This window comes from Anas acuta, chromosome W, assembly GCF_963932015.1.
Source record: "Anas acuta chromosome W, bAnaAcu1.1, whole genome shotgun sequence".
NCBI classification, from domain to species: domain Eukaryota; kingdom Metazoa; phylum Chordata; class Aves; order Anseriformes; family Anatidae; genus Anas; species Anas acuta.
The window spans coordinates 21,477,935-21,494,583 of NC_089016.1; the positions used below are offsets into that span (position 1 = coordinate 21,477,935).

General features: G+C 42.3%; 2 long non-coding RNA genes across 5 annotated transcripts in view; one reads left to right on the top strand and one right to left on the bottom strand.

The window, feature by feature from the left end:
- Window positions 1–16,649, top strand: part of LOC137847051 (uncharacterized) — a 750,318-nt gene that overhangs the window by 699,928 nt on the left and 33,741 nt on the right. The gene's annotated exons all lie outside the window — the stretch shown is intronic.
- LOC137847047 (uncharacterized) overlaps window positions 14,216–16,649 on the bottom strand; it is a 98,700-nt gene continuing 96,266 nt past the window's right edge. For all 4 annotated transcript variants that reach the window (XR_011090749.1, XR_011090747.1, XR_011090748.1 and 1 more), the window contains one exon: window positions 14,216–15,611. This is a non-coding gene — a long non-coding RNA (uncharacterized lncRNA). The remainder of the gene's footprint in view (window positions 15,612–16,649) is intronic.

Below are 16,649 nucleotides of genomic sequence, written 5' to 3' on the forward strand. Positions count from 1 at the left end.
GAAGTGTCAATAAGAAAGCTATTTGTGTTTGTATGAAGTCTTTGATGTCTGGGGGTTTCAGAACAACTGATAACAACTAGTGACTGTTATGGGATACTATGCAAGCCTCTGATATCTGGCCAGGTGGCCAAGAGATTAAGAAGAAGAAAAAAAGAAGCTGAAGGACGGCTGGGAGACAAGACCTGCAGGGGATGTTCTATAAACTTTATACGGTGCCAAGGGAGTACAAAGGGGAAGGACGAGAAAAAAGCTTGGAGAGAAAGACTACGAGCCTTCAGCATGAAAGACCCCTAGAGACCCCCAGAGGGACCACCGGAGACTGATGCGCATGCTCCAGTAGGAGGGACTGTACCCCGGAAGCTAATTATAATAACCTATTTTTTTTTAGAAGTAGTAATGAATATGTATTAGTCTAGGAGTATAAAAATCAGCTACTTGATGTGGCTGGGGTGCGTCCTGGTGGAGCGGAGACTCCCGGTGCACCCAGCGCTGTTTGCTTACCTCTATTCTTTTAATAAATCCTATTTTTTTATTTAATCCTATTTTGAAGATTGAGCCATTTCTAACACTTGGGTATAACTTTTGCTGTTTTAGATCAGACTATTATAGCTATATTATAAAAATATTAGTCAACATGCATTCATTAGTTATCAGTGAACACCCTACCACAAAACCGAAGTTCTACAGCTCAGAATGTTAGCAAGAATGTGAGACAGGGAACAAGATAAAGGATGTTGATTCTGTAGGTCTTAGCTAACACAATTGTATGTTAACGACTCCAGAGATAAGGGAGTAAAAGACTGTATGCATACATAATGGAACCAGCAAGAACTGGCTTGACTGCTGAGGTCTGTCCAAGACAGAAAAGGCCAGAAGATTAGCAGCAAGGAAGACTTCTGGCCTTCAGCAAAAGACTACCAGAGTATGCCGGATGACCACCCAGGACTCCAGTACGCATGCAAATAGGGGCAGGAACCTACGTTAATGATTCTTTGGAGACCTGATGAATATGCAAGAGACTTACGGGAAATGAAATGAATACATATTTATCCCACTAATATAAGCACACTACCAGTAACCCTTGGTGTGTGTGTTATGCGATCCCCCACCCACCCGGCACTGTAATAAAGAATCACAGAATCACAGAATTGTAGGGGTTGGAAGGGACCTCGAGAGATCATAGGGTCCAACCCCCCTGCCAAAGCAGGTTCCCTAGAGCAGGTTGCCCAGGTAGGTGTCCAGATGGGCCTTGAATATCTCCAGAGAAGGAGACTGTGCAACCTCCCTGGGCAGCCTGTTCCGGTGCTCCGTCACCCTCACCATGAAGAAGTTCTTTCACGTGTTGTTGCGGAACGTCCTGTGCTCCATTTTTTGACCATTTTAATACCTGCTTAATAACTTTCGTTATTGAGTTAGCACTGTGTCAGTTTGGTAACCCAGGTGGGATACACTCTGTTTGGCTGCGGGAGCCACTGAGACGTGGGATTCTCTAGGTGTGTCCTGGAAAATTCTTGGAGAGACTCCTTGCCTCAGCTGGCTCACCATGGGGACAGACAAGGACCTTCTTTTGCAAAGGTATTCTTTTTGGAATTTTGTTTGATTGGTATACTGTTGTTTTGGAAGGTACCTATAAAGCGTGGAAGACATTCTACTTTGGGTGCCGTACTACTAGTTACTGGGTGTGATTTAGTTGGTACGTTGTTTTAACTTTGTTTAGTTTTGGATTTGTTCTGGCACTTTGACTCTGAATGTGTTCTTGACATTGAATAACAGAAAATGCCTAACGGATCATGATTTATGCTGGGAAATTTGTTGTAATAAGTGACACTATTTATAGTAGTGATTGTTATTTTTGTGTTGCTTGAGTGAGAAGTGTAAGGGGCCTCTTTGTGTGATTGCGTGATTGTGCTGTGTGAGTGAGAAGCAGCATCGCTGAGAAGCGAGTGCGGAGTCCCGATCCGTGGTTCCGCTATTCCGCAAGGAATACGGACGGAGACAGACGAAGCGTAAGAGATTGAGAAAAGACATCATAATAGGAAGAACTTTGAGTACTACTAATAAAAAGACCCCTCTGGGTTGTATCTTGGCCCATTGGAAGGACATTGGTGGGCCACACGGAAGAAATGTTAATTGTAAGACCATAACTAAGTATTGTAACCAATGGTGGACTTAATAGAGAGAAGAAAAAAAAATCAGGATCCAGACTGGGGAAACATTGATCTAATGTTGGGGGAGATGTTGGAAACAGAAAAGCAGCTAATTCTTAAAACAGTCTGAATTCATGTGCAAGTTCAGCTTGCCAATGGGACCACTCAGGGAACTGTAGATGATTGCATTCCCCTGACCGACCCCCACTGAGACCCTAATCACCCCAGAAATTATGAACAGTTATGTAAATACCGAAATCAGATTAAATTGGGAATTGAGAACATGGTTCCAAAAGCTATAAATCATTCAACCCTGTGTAGTATCCAGCAAGGTCTGAAAGAAACCCCTGCGGAATTTTTGCCTAACTTTGAAATGCAATGAGAAAATATGCCAATTTGGACCTGGCTTCGGAAGACGAACAGAGGCAATTGGCTAGCCTCTTTCTAGGGCAATCGGCCCCTGATATCAGAAAGAAATTACCGAAATTGGAGGGACAAGACTTGGGAGACCCAGAAAAGTTGTTGAATGAAGCGTGTAAAGTATTTAGGAATAGGGAAGATGCGAAGGTGATTAAGGAGGCATTGGGGAGGCAAGGACAATCCCCAGACAAGGACTGCATATCTCACAGAATTGAATCACAGAATTTCTAGGTTGGAAGAGACCTCAAGATCATCGAGTCCAACCTCTAACCTAACACTAACAGTCCCCACTAAACCATATCCCTAAGCTCTACATCTAAATGTCTTTTAAAGACTTCCAGGGATGGTGACTCCACCACTTCCCTGGGCAGCCTGTTCCAATGCCTAACAACCCTTTCGGTAAAGAAGTTCTTCCTAACATCCAACCTAAAACTCCCCTGGCACAACTTTAGCCCATTCCCCCTCGTCCTGTCACCAGGCACGTGGGAGAACAGGCCAACCCCCACCTCGCTACAGCCTCCTTTAAGGTATCTGTATAGAGCAATAAGGTCGCCCCTGAGCCTCCTTTTCTCCAGGATGAACAAGCCCAGCTCCCTCAGCCGCTCCTCGTAGGACTTGTTCTCCAGGCCCCTCACCAGCTTCGTCGCCCTTCTCTGGACCCGCTCAAGCACCTCGATGTCCTTCTTGTAGCGAGGGGCCCAAAACTGAACACAGTACTCGAGGTGCAGCCTCACCAGAGCCGAGTACAGGGGGACGATCACCTCCCTAGCCCTGCTGGTAAAAAAAAATCTCGAAACAAGACACTGGAACTCATGATAAGGAAGCGGCAGACGGACAGAGAAACAAATGTAAGGACTATAAATCTCAAAACTGGACATTGGAATTCATTATAAAGATACAACAAATGGAAGAATTAGCAACAACCAGCGCTTGCAATTAAGAAACATGCCAACTCAGCAGATTCCTGACCAAAGGTGAAAAGTACACTGTGAGGAAGACTCGGGGTCTTCCTCCCCAAGACCCCTGCCCACGTCCCAAAGACCCCTGCCCACAATTCTTGGGAGGCTCTACGCAGGCGCAAGGTGCCAAAAGGCTAATTAGCATGAGAAGCGAGGGAAGGCGGGGATAGGTAATGCATATGTATAGGTGCTTGTAGAATATTGATAGATTGATTGTATAAATTCAAGACTGCTTTCCGCTTTGGATATGCACGATAGGTGGAGAGATCCCCCGTGCATCCAGCGCTGCAATAAAGAATATACCACTTAAAGGAATTTCGGCTTCGATCTTTGAATTAAAGGACAGAAGTTATCTAAGGTGATAGCCATGGCAAACAGTGGCTGCACTAGAACAGAAAGAGAGAAGGAGGTGGGGGAAGGGGGAATTGAGAAAGGTAAAGAGAGGACTTTAGGAGGGTTTAGAGGAACGTTAGGACAGAACCAGCGTGCGTACTGCAAGAAGGAAGGACATTGGGAAAAAAAAAAAAAAAAAGCCTTAGGTTGCAGGATAAACTTGCAACAGTCAGAGCAGGAATGACGGGAACCTAGGGAACAAAGAGAGAGGCATGGACTTTTTTTTGTTGGATACAGAAGCTTCTTTCTGTGTTAATTCAAAAACTGATTCTGGAAAAGCGCTGAGTCTGTAAATGTAATAGGAGCAACTGGCCAACAGGAAAAGACGTTCTTTTTGCAATGGTTGAAATTTAAATTGGAGAAAAATATGATTGCAATACATCCATTTTTATACTTACCCAATTTGCCAATGCCCTTAATTTTTTTTAACGAGGACCTCGCGCAGATCGGCTGCAGCGAGGGCTCCTGGCAGGGAGACGAACGGAGCCAAACCCTAAACCCCCCTTCCCCCCCAAATAATGCGGCACAGAGCTGCTTGGTCAGAACCGCAGCCCCGACCCCTCCCCGAGCAGGCAGGGGTACTCCGTCACCCTCACTTTGAAGAAGTTTTGTCGTAAGTTGGTGCGGAACTTCCTGTGTTCCATTTTTTGACCACTTGTCCTATCCCCACAAACCACTGAAAAGAGGTTAATAGTAGAATCTTTTGTTTGCCCATTAATAGTTACTGTCTTCATAGAGTTTAGGACTTCATTTACTGTTTTTCAAATTAACTTGATCATAAAAGAGATTAAACGAGGCATCACCATAAATAAGATGAATCCAAGCACAAATAAAATAGTATCTGTTTTACCCATGCTAGTCCTGGGAGTCAGGACCAGATGTTCCATTCAAGATTTAAGCCCTTCCAGGTTTGTACGGGTACATGAGCTAGTTTTCTAATTCCCTTTGTAATTTAACGACTTTCCCGTTATCATCAATTTTAAGACAGCAACTTGAATCATTCAGCTTTCCACAGACACCTCCTCCTTCTGCTAGTAAGTAATCGAAGACCACGCAATGTTGTATTATTGTGGCTTGACCAGCGAGCAAGTCAAGAGCCTTGGTGGTTTGATTGGCAAATTTGATTTCAAATACTGTCTGCAACCTTATGATGTGACTTAGGTTGTAATTGGCTCCTGAGCTCCCTGCAACCACCTCATTCAGGTTCCAAGTGGCTGGACCATAATGTTGGATAATTCTCCCTGGAGGCCACTCATCTTTACCCCATTTTCTGGTTACTTCCGGAAGCTAGGGATATATCTATTGTCCTATTTTCTCTTTTAAGGTCATCATATAATTGGATTCCCAATCCTTTACCTTCAAGTTCTGTTATCAGAAAGAATAGTGGTGTGATAAGTCCAGCATAAAAAATACCTGCCCAATTAAAAGGAAGCACTCTATAAGCTTGGCTTCCACATATCCAGTAGCGTCCTTTCAATGCGACAGCTCCCCTAGGGAATAAATCTGTAATATATAAATATATATATAAAATATATATATATATAAATATATAATAAATCATGCTGTAAAGTTTATCTCCAAACAGATAAAACTTCCAAATATTTTTTCTATTGCATTTTAATTCAGAAAGCTATGAAAATACACTTAATCATTTGAATTATGGGATCGACTCTGTAGTAAGTGACATGTGGTGTTTTGTTTTTTTAATTGTAGATCGTAATTATTCTATTGTAGCATTAATACCCATATGTTATTTTTAAGGCATCTTAAGACAGCAAAATGTTGAAAGAAATTTAAGCATTAATACTGAACTCAATTTGTTTTGCAATAAAGTGTATTTCATATCACTTTCAACTAAAAGTTTTAAACAAAGCATTAATATTTATTTGTAAAATGCTGTTAAGATATGAGACCAGTAGTGATAATAATCAAATAAAAAGGCATTGGTAATTAATTTTATAATACATAATATCTATTCTATTTATTTATGAATATAGTGATAGCCATGTTTGATGCTTTGTAACAATAAATTAAATATCTTCTTTTTATCTTCACTGTGATTGTGATAGTTTTAAAAAACTTGTAGCTTTTAGGATATAGATATTTTTTAAGGCTAACCTCTTTATTACTTACATAATTAATTCCTTAGAAATTTAATTGTTATGACCAAAACAAATATTTCAGTTTTCCTGTTGTTTATTCAAAAATGCTTTAGCTGCTCAAACTTTCACTTTGAAATGTGGACATTGCAAAAAAATTAGTATGAAGACAAAGCTAAGTAAAAGCCATTATAAATGATCACTGACTCGAAGCTGGAGGGTGACCATAGATTTTGCAGTTGCAACCCAACTCTTATCAATAAAAAATAATTAAATACATCAAAAAACATTGCCCAAACTTGTTAAGGGATTTTTGAAACAGCAAAGATCCCACGGCTTGCTGCAGCTGAGCAAACCAAGCTACCAGGACGACTATGAGAAGTTCCCATGACAGTGTTCCCACATCGCCCAATTGAGGAATTTAGAAAAATATTGTTACCAGCAGCTGGCTTCAAGGACAAGGTCTACGTGACTGCTAATCACAAGGGGGTTGTTTTCTTGCAGGTGGGGTTGTTTTCTTGTAGTTGTTTGTCTGAGTGCTTTTGACCAATAATCTTGTGTGAGACACTATCCGCCCCTGTTAAGTTCACTATAAAAGCTAGGCTATTCGGGTAATAAAATGGCACATGATCTGACCATACTGGTGTCTGTCGTGCTTTCGGCCGTTCTTCCTGCAACATATGGCGCCCGAACAGGCTGTGACCTGAGAGACGCTGAGAGACCTGACAGATGCTGAGAGATGCTGAGACCTGAGAGACCTGAGAAACCCGACAGACGCTGAGAGACCTGAGACACACGGAGAGACCCAGACACAGATGATCGCGGTAAGACGCGGAGACTGACTGACTGATAAAGATCGCGGTGAGACGTGGAGATTGATTGATTGACACGGATTGCGGTGAGACGGAGGAACAACGGAATCGCGGTGGGACGCGGAAAAGTGACGTAATCGCGGTGAGACGCGGGACATCCGGGATCGAGTTGCTATGGGAGACCAGAGGCGTCAGTGAACAACGGCAGACGACCGCACCGTGTGGCGAGTTGGCACATAGCAGAGGGGCGGAGATCACGACCCTGCAGCCCGTCTGACGTAACCATGGAGGAGGAAGCGGCTATGCAGCTTCTCTCTAGCATTCTCTCTGAGAGAAGCATATCTTGCAATGTAAAACAGATCAAATCCTTGGTACACTGGGCCCAGAAGGAGGCTTTTCTAAAGGAAATCCTTCTAATTTTTAGCCCAGATGAGTGGCGGCTCGTAGGAGATCATTTACGGGATACAACCATCACAAGTGGAAAGTTCGATAAAGATTTATGTACGACCTGGATTGCAGTGCTTAATGCGCTGTGTGGTATAAAAACCGAACGGCAGCCGGCTATGGCAGCGGCGCAAGCTTTCTCAGTACTGTCTGGGACTGACAGACCGCCGAGTATGAAACCTGAGACCTCAGGAATGCGGCTGACACGATCTTTATCATCGGTTCCTGCACCCACCCCGGTTCGGGGTATGACCTCTCCAATAAAGCAATCAGCGGCAGAAATAACTGAGGGACTATCGGAGCAGAGTGCTAATGGGGAGTGGGGGCTGCCCTTCCCACCCCCTGAGCCGGAAAATCTTGATAAAGCTGTGCTGCCAGCATCGGTGCCGCTTCCAGGCAGCAATAAATCCACTCAGGATGCTTTGCCAATGAGAGGTGCAGCAGCAGCTTGCGAAAATCGACCTTCACTGAAGGAGCTGATGGGTACACTGCAAAGAAAACAAGACCTGATTAACAGACTGGAGACTCAGCTAGCAAAACAGAAACAGCTGAGGACTGAGGAACTCAAAATTGTTCAAGAGGAAGCTGCCAAGATCAAGGAGTGGGTAACATCTAAGCTGAGAGAGCTTGAGCTAGAAAACTACCACCTGAAAAACTGTAATCAGAGGCTGACGGAGCAAATTAAAGCCCTTCAGGATACATTGCAAGGTATGACCAGCATTTCTCCCTTCAAATCTCTTTGGAGCTGTAATTCTCTGAAGTCCAGAGCAACACAGACTTCTTTACCTGAGAAGATAGACCAGAAATCTATGCTTCTTGCACCTGGTTTCAGGCAGCTATGTCAAACAAGACCTACCAAACGTGTCTTCTCTACAACAAGCATCGTCCTTGTCAATGACACCTTCACTGAGGATGGAGAGGACAAATCTCTGCTTTCTCAGAACACACTGAAGCTCATGTCTGACCCATCAAGCTGGAATCTCTCTGCAGAAAAAGACATATTTTCAACCATAAGCTCTGAACACAGGTTAGGGTGCTCTGATCCTGTGTCTCTGGACCCTCCAGCTGAGCCCACAAAAATCCTTGAGGCTTTGACTTTCCGGTCTTCACTAGAGGGAAACCATTGCACTGTGAGCACCTTGCAACAAGTGTCTTTGGACGGATCCGGCTCCTCTGAGGATCTGAGTGCCACATTCGCTTCCCACCACCTGGATTCCACTTCCTCAGGAAAAATAATGAGCATGCTTGAGGGCACCCTCCAGACTGCTGGGCCACCCCTCGCCGTGTCAACGTCGGCTGTTACAGCAGGTTCCATCTGTCCAAGGAGGGACAGGTGCTCCGACGTTATACGTGATGCTTTCATAGAGGGGCATAGGCATGCTACAACCTTGGCCTGCCCTATTATTATCGACCCTGTGCAAGTCACCGGGTTGTGGCAGCCACATGACTGCAAGCTTCTACAACAAGCTCGAAAAATGGTTTTGGACTATGGATTACAATCCCAGGTGGCTCGACAGATAATTCAATAGATTTTTCAGGCAAAAACAATGTGTCCACTTGACTGTCGAAACTTGGCACGCTTATTGTTAACTCCTTCCCCATTGTTATTGTTTGAAAATTTATTTGGGATACTTTGGAAGCAAAAGGGTTGAAGATAGCCCCAGAGAAGGTTCAACAGAAACAGCCATGGCTATACTTGGGATGGAAAATATCAGACTCTACTATTCATCCCCAGATAGGTGATATAACTATGGTGTTACACAATTTGACAGATGTACAAATGTTCCTGGATAATATTCAGTGTGGTCACCACATTGTACGGATTACTAATGACGACTTAGCTATATTACTACCTTTATTGCGGGGCAGGAGTGCAGAGCCGCAGATTACACTAACAAATGACCAACGGCAGGCTCTTTCACAAATAGCTTCTAAGGTTGCAGCCGGCATTGCTTGCAGACGTATAGTAGACGTTGCACTCTCCTTCCTAATTAGCAATCATGTGTCTCATCCATTTGCGGTGATTGGTCAGTGGCAAAAAGAAAATGGGGAGAGTAAGGGGCGACAAAGACAGAAACGGTTTCAGGAGGATGCCACTGACACTAATAGCACGGGTAATAGGAGTAGTATAAGTGACACAGGTGATGGCAAGGGTGGAATGATAGGGCAGCATTTTTGAGTTCTGGAATGGATTTTCCTACAGATTCAGCCAAAAACGAGTGTTCTATATTCATGGCTCACTGATTTGTTTGAAATGCATAGATGGTTACTGGGATTAGTCAAAGAGGGATTAAGGATTTTGTTTATTGTGGTGTTAATCATTATTGCATGTTGTATTGTAATAAATGTGGTTAAAGGGTTACTTGCAAAACTGTTACATCGGGCTTGGTTTGCTCAAAAAGAAAAAGGGGGAATTGTTGAGGGATTTTTGAAACAGCAAAGATCCCACGGCTTGCTTCAGCTGAGCAAACCAAGCTACCAGGACGACTATGAGAAGTTCCCATGACTGTGTTCCCACATCGCCCAATTGAGGAATTTAGAAAAATATTGTTACCAGCAGCTGGCTTCAAGGACAAGGTCTATGTGACTGCTAATCACAAGGGGGTTGTTTTCTTGCAGGTGGGGTTGTTTTCTTGCAGTTGTTTGTCTGAGTGCTTTTGACCAATAATCTTGTGTGAGACACTATCCGCCCCTGTTAAGTTCACTATAAAAGCTAGGCTATTCGGGTAATAAAATGGCACATGATCTGACCATCTGGTGTCTGTCGTGTTTTCAGCCATTCTTCCTGCAACACCACCTGGAGAAGGAAGTTACATCAATGCACTCCAGGAACCTCTTGGATTGCTTATGCCCTGCTGTATTGTCCCTCCAACAGATATTGGGGTGGTTGAAGTCCCCCATGAGAACCAGGACTTCTGGATGTTAGGCTGCTTTTATCTGTCTATAGAGGGCCTCATTGTTGTTGATGGAAGGAAGACAAGCGCACTCAATATGAGTGATCAGCAAGCTTCATTTTATTGCCCGAATAGCCTAACTTTTATAGTGAACTTAACAGGGGCGGACAGTGTCTCACACAAAATCATTGGTCAAAAGCACTCAGACAAACAGATACAAGAAAACAACCCCACCTGCAAGAAAAGAACCCCTTGTGATTAGCAGTCACGTAAACCTTGTCCTTGAAGCCAGCTGCTGGTAACAGTATTTTTCTGAGTTCCTTAATTGGGCGATGTCGGAGTCATTGTCGTGGGAGCTTCTCACAGTTACTCTGGCAGCTTGGTTTGCTCAGCTACAGCAGGCCCTGAGATTTTTTACCCCTGGTTGCTTAAAGCAAGCTCAGATTGAACAATTGTTCCATGGGCACATGTCCACGTCCTGTATGCCAGTTCCCAACACCTCGTCTGCTTGGTCTTCTTGGTTGGATGGCCTGTAGCAGACCCTCACTACAATGTTACCTGTCCCTGCCCTCCCTTTAATCCTGACCCATAAGCTTTCTGTCATCTCCTCATCCATCCCCAGGCAGAGTTCCATGCACTCCAGCTGGTTATTGACATAGAGGGCAACACCCCCTCCTTGTTTCTCATGCCTGTCTTTCCTAAAGAGCCTATATTCTTCCATTCCAACACTCCAATCATGTGAGCCATCCCACCATGTGTCTGTGTTGCCAATAAGATTATAGCCCTGCAGGCATGCACACATCTCTAACTCCTCTTGTTTATTCCCCATGCTATGTTCGTTAGCATAGAGGCATTTAAGTTGGGCCCCTGATGAGGCTGACTTACTGGCTGTAGTGGCTGGAATTCCTTTGTGCTGCTCTTCAGGTGCTTCCCTGCTGACCTATCCTTCTCCAGGCTCTGGGCATCTATTTCAGTGCTTCCTGATGTTGACCTTGTATGAAGAATTATTTTTTTCAAAGTTCAGGTCCCTTTTGACATCCAGTACTTCTGTTTTTTATAAATGATGATCAGACTGTTCTGCCACCCCACAGCTTTACAACTAGGTGCAAATGATCTGAGATGCAACTTGTAGTTTGGCATATGGGAATACCACTTTTAAAAGGAAAAAAAAAAGTGCTGGTAGAAGCTTTTGAAATTAATTAGATCATTGTTTTTTCCTGTCCAGGACAAGTCTTCAACTTTTTTCCAGTTTGGTGCATTGAGTGTTTTGTATATGCTCTTCTTAGAGCTATTACTCTTGATTACGTTGGAACACATGAAGACATAAAGCATAGTAACTGAATTGTTTCCTGCTCCTACTGGCAACTATAGGCAATAATACCCCTTAAAAACTGAGCCAATGCTGTATTAAAGCTGGCTAAATTTTTCTGCTCCATTTGTCAGGGTCTCTGTTTCACCAGCTCAGGTTAGAAACTTGGTTTCCCATATCAGTTTCTCTCTGACTGTTCTATTCATTTGTTTTGCAATTTAATTGCTACTGTTTCTCATAAGTGGTGTTGTCGTCCCTGTGTCCCCCCCTCCCCCCCCTTTCACCTTCTGTTTTTATAGTGTTGCCTCTTTTAATTTGTTGGACAAAACAAAATTCTTTTTCCTTCTAGTATATCAGGTTTTCTTTTTTTCCTTTGTGCCTGATTATATTAATAGATTTTGGAACTTGCTTCAGTTTGAATTGATTTTTTTTTTTTTTTAATGACAGAGGGTGACAACATGTAGCTATATTTAGAATTCAAATTGAGATCTCTTTGTGGCTTCTGCAATGTCATGATTATATGCTTGTTTCTCTTGGAAATGTCTGTGGTTACACTTTAGTGTTCCACTAGCCCTTTTTGTAGCTGCCTAGTGACTGATGACTCTATGTGGAAATTATATGACTTAGTACTGTGGCATCTTGTCCCTTTCCTATTTTTTCAGTCCTTAAGGTTGTACGTTTTTTTCCCCTACAGTGTCCTAATAATTCACTGCATTGTCTGTGACCGTCATTTGTGGCATCAACCAACTTTAAGGATAGGAAAAATGTTTGATTAAGATTGCTGTTAAAAATATTGAACTGGATAGTTCCAAAATGCGTCTTTGAGTACATTTTAGTAACCTTCAGCCTGGCAGTTAAAGAAAGAAAACTTTGTGTAATGCAAATTACTCTTGGTATATCCATGAAGCATTTTATTGCACTTACCTCCATCTTTTATTTTCTCCTTCAAAATTTGTGCTAAAGCTTTGCATAATATTGAGGTCGAGGTTATCTAATCTTTTTTTTTTCTTTTTTTTTTCCCCCTTATTTATGAGCATTACATAATGCATAACTGTCCTTCGGTGATGTTCTACTGAAATTCACCAGACTTGTGATTAAATATGCCAGTCCCTTTGGAATTCTGAGGTGATAGTGTTTTTTCCTCCACTCCCAAATTCTAATTTTAATGCATTAATATTGGCCAGGATCCCAGAGTTAGACTTTATGCCAATGCACAGAAGTCTGAGAACTACTTATGCTTACCAAAGAAACCCATATCTGTTATACCTAAATACACTGTGTATATTTACATTCAAATATATAAATATATAAGCAGAGTATTCTAAACTTGAAGCTCCCTGCATGCTAATGTTTAAACAGGGCTTTAAAAGGGAAACATTATTTATTGGTGGGTGTTTAAGATAAGCAAGTAGGTTTATCTTCAGCATCAGCTCTGAGAATGTTGAATATAGTGGGGTATTGCTTCCAGGGACTTTTTATTGTGATGTTGCTATGAATTTACTTTTAATCTTCTTTCTCAAGAATTTACAGTAATATTTGTGGTAGTAGGTGTTTTAGTAGTTTCTGCTTTGGGATACCTTTTTACGTAAGCATACAAAGGTGATGAAATTGGGGACTTAATTTAGATATATGCAATTTTGCAAACTTACATAAAATGCACCCTGCTGTAGGATGGATATATTTCAGTCCTCTCGCCTTTTTATATTATTTACAATTTAAAAACAATATTTCTGCATTAGCGGAACTGCAAAGGAGGTGAAAAAACAGAAACCTCTCTCTATGAAATATTTGTAGCTGTCCAAGGAATGACTGCTGTTGAACAGCAATTTACTAAGTATTACTGCTATATATTTTTTCAGAGACAGGGAACAAGATAAAGGATGTTGATTCTGTAGGTCGTAGATAAGGCTATTGTATGTTAACATCAAGGACAGGACGACTCCAAAGATAAGGGCGTAAAAGACTGTATGCATAGATAAGAGAACCAGCAAGAACTTGACTGCTGAAGTCTGTCAAAGAAAGGAAAGGTCAGAAGTCTAGCAGTGAGGAAGACTTCTGGCCTTCATCAAAAGACCACCAGAATACGCAAGATGACTACCTGAGGACTCCAGTACACATACAAATAGGGGTGGGAATCTATGTTAATTATTCTTCGGAGACCTGAATACGCAAGACACTTACAGGAAATTAGATGAATATGTATATATCCCACTAATATAAGCACACTGCCAGTAACCCTTGGCGTGTGTGTTAGGCAGAGCAATCCCCCCCCACCCAGCGCGGTAATAAAGAATACCTTCTTAATAACTTTGGTTATTGATTTTTCACTGCATCAATTTGGTGACCCAGATGGGACCCCCTCTGTTCGGCTGCGGGAGCCACTGAGAAGTGGGACTCTCTAGGTGCGCCCCAGGAAATTCTTGGAGGGACTCCTCACCTCAGCTGGTTCACCACAGGGACAGACAAGGGCCATCTTTTGCAAAGGTATTCTTTTGGGGATTTTGTTTGATTGGTATACCGTTGTTTTGGAAGGTACCTGTAAAGCGCAGATGTTCTACGTTGGGTGCCATACTAGTCACTTGAAGTACATGTGATTAATGGGTGTCGTGTTAAGGGGTGTAGCCAAATAACCAATATAGGTCTGGTTGGATTCAGAGTACTGAACTACCACGGTCACGGATTCACCAACAACATAACATGTCCTTACTCGAGTTGCGTTCAATGACAACTATCACGGCTAGGAACAGTGCAATCAAGTGCAATTTATTACAGCAACAGGTACACAGGTTCTTTGAATTGCCGGCGATAATTTACTGTCTGCAAAAGCAAGCTAGCATGCATGAAATACACAGGTGCACAGCCTGGAAATTAATGCGTTAAAAGGTACAAAGACTCTGTAAAGATTTCTAAGTTTCCACGGAGACACCCAGTATAACCAAGTGTTCAAATCTCACCCAAAGGTGGCCCAATAGGGGGGGGAAGAGAGGCTCAGCCCGTCGACTGATCCCAGAAGTCAGGAGGTCCTCGTGATGGTATCTTCCCTAACATCCCCTCTCTCTTAGGCCACTTTATATTATTTTCTATCTTTCAGGTGGAGCTAGAGTGACTCTAGTCAAGCATATCTTAGTTATGATTGGTGAAAAGTTTTCCATCTTCGTTTAAAGGTATAGGCTCTGAGAAATTCAAAGCGCATGCTCAGTGAGGGGTGGTCGCACCTTGGAGGCGGGTAGCTTTTTGGATGGAGGTGCGTTTTGGTATTATAATGATATTATAATGAGCAAAAGTACACTAGGGTACAGCATTTGTCAAAACATGACAGGTCCTTGGCTCAGGGTAGCAAAAAGTGCAGCTTATCAGTCTCGGTGTGCAGAAGAACAATCACGTCCCCACCTGGTCACAGAGCCCAGCCGTGGTGTCTCCATTCCACTCTACACTCTGTACTGTTCCTTAGAGCTAGCACACCAGGTTTCCCCAGCACGATAGCATCTAAGGTTGGAAGTCTAGGGAACGCTCAGGTAATGCAGCTATACCCTACCCTGAAAGCCTCTTCAGTGCTGTAAATTTTCTTTAAAATGTGAATGTTACTTTTATTTTCCTAGTAACTTTGGGCAATTGCACCACATAATCCACCCCGTGACTATAGTCACTCAAGCATCATGACATTTGGAATATGTTGGGGATATCACATACATTCTCGGGATGAGGTTTATCAAGTGTATGTACATTGTGCAGGGATGCTAAACATTTCATCATAATCCAGAGTTTAACATACAAACTAACTGTCAGCATAAAGCATAATACAGTGAACATTAACAAAATGACAACAGGGTGAAGCATCTTGTTGAAGATTCCTGTGGCGACCATCTAAACAAAGTGTCCCACCAGTCGTGTTTTTCACCTTTCCTTACTGTTTCCATCACTCAATGTATTTCTTCTATATCATGACGGACGGTAATCAGAGTCTTTCATCCATTTTCTTGAACTTGTTTCATCAGCCACTTTAAGTCTTCATGTAACAGTAATTTCTTCACCAAGGTAAGGTTCATTCCAATAGGAGTAGGCAGCAGATCATGAAGCAGAGTATAATTGAATGTTGATAAGAGGTGGCAGGAGCTGAGTAACTAAAATCACATCCTAGAATTTTGGTAAAATTGCAAACACAAACATTAGAGTGATCACTTGTATTTACCATTGTATTATCTATGACTATAGAATCACAATGAGTTCTCATGCAGAGACTTTCCCAATATATACAAGTACAGTTTCAAGGGTTTCATTAGGATGTATCTCAAAGTGGCAAATATTTTGTTCAGTGTCAAGACAAATGTCTTGGGCTTCGAGTGTGTTACTTTCACAAATGAAGCCTTTTTGTTCATGCACAGTAAATGCATCTACATCAATTGTTTGCCACTTTCCTCCCTTTTGATGGGCCCATACTTTATGCTCCTTAGGATAAAATATAGTTCCATTATGACTGAGTCCTAATGCAATGACTGGATATACACTGCATATGGTGGCATTGCTTATGTTAAGTATAAAGGCAATAATTTTATCATTTTCTGCATAATAGGTAAAGTTGACTAATTGCCACCATGTTTGAAGCTCCTTTTCAAATTCTGAAGCATTATCCTAAATCAGTTTTTGAATTTCAGTGGGTAAAGTTCCTCCTTCTCCCTCTCTAATAATAGCTGCTGCTACAGACTGTAGCCGTAACTACACTTGGATGCAGCTCAAGGCAAGGGAGGTATTGCCTTGGGTTTTTTCAAGGGCATTTACAATTAATTGATGATCATTTTCTTCAGTTTGTTCCCAGTGGGGTAAAATGTCTGATACAGATGTCTGATGATTTTATTGGTCGTTCCAATTACCTTAGGTCATCTGTAGTAGCAGTTATTCTACTCATTAGGACCTCAGCATCAATGCTATTTAATATACCTAATCCTGTTCCCAATAACCCAGTTGCATCCCATGGCATGCGCCGAGATTGTTTCAGAGAACGTCCATGTAACCATGCTAACCAGCCGGTGTAGGCAATTCTCAAAAAGGTGGTACATTTTGAGTTGAATTCTGAGATATTAATGTGCAGCGCTAGTTCTACCTTTTTTAGAGACCAACTAGGGTTAAAGAGAATTTGTTGTTGTCCCACATTTTTAATTAGGTAAGGATCTGTGT